Genomic DNA, 664 nt, shown 5'->3' on the forward strand with positions numbered 1-664 from the left:
CGCGGACTCGGCGAGGGGGACCGCGGGAACCGGCCCGGGCCGCGGCCTGACTCGAGCGGGCCCCAGCGGGAACCGCAGCGCGGGCATGTCCGGCCCCGCCCGCCACACATCAGGACGCGACCTGTTTCCCCTTCCCTTCACCTCCCCTCCCTTCACCTCCCGGCTACTCACCGGCTGGCGGTGTTTACTTCCGGCATCACCCTCGGCGCGACCTAGTGACGTATACGCGCTCTGAAGCCCGGCAGAATGAGCGGACGTGGCAATTGCGCCTGGGTCACATGACCGCACGGCCCGGTGCGCATGTGGAGTCGGGGTCGGGGCGTGCGGCGCTGGAGTGCGGAGGAGTTGTGCGGCTGCGAGGGGCGGCGGGACGTGCCATGGGCTAGAGTCCCCGAGTGCCGCCCGTAGCTGGTATTTTTTCCACCCAGCCTTAATGTGACACGAGCTGGGTAAGGTGGGATGGATACTCCAGCTCTGCTGCATCGCTGAGTGCTTAACACCAGTCTCAAATGTGAATGTGTGAACAGTGCACATGTTGGGATCTAAAGGAGCCACCTAAAGTTACCATGTAGTAACGCCTTAACTATAGCTAGGTGTGTCATTTACAACGTCTCTGAAATGAGGGGCACAAACTTTGCTTCTTAAAACAATGTTTTTTCAGCTG

General features: G+C 61.0%; 1 protein-coding gene across 1 annotated transcript in view; it reads right to left on the reverse strand.

Moving 5' to 3' along the window:
- Positions 1-291, reverse strand: part of ATG7 (autophagy related 7) — a 390,968-nt gene extending 390,677 nt beyond the window's left edge. The window contains exon 1 of the mRNA XM_019505097.1: positions 172-291. The gene's annotated coding sequence lies outside the window, so the exon portion shown is untranslated. The remainder of the gene's footprint in view (positions 1-171) is intronic.
- Positions 292-664: the final 373 nt, after the last annotated feature.

This window comes from Gavialis gangeticus, unplaced genomic scaffold, assembly GCF_001723915.1.
Source record: "Gavialis gangeticus isolate Ggan-Ray unplaced genomic scaffold, GavGan_comp1, whole genome shotgun sequence".
NCBI lineage: Eukaryota > Metazoa > Chordata > Crocodylia > Gavialidae > Gavialis > Gavialis gangeticus.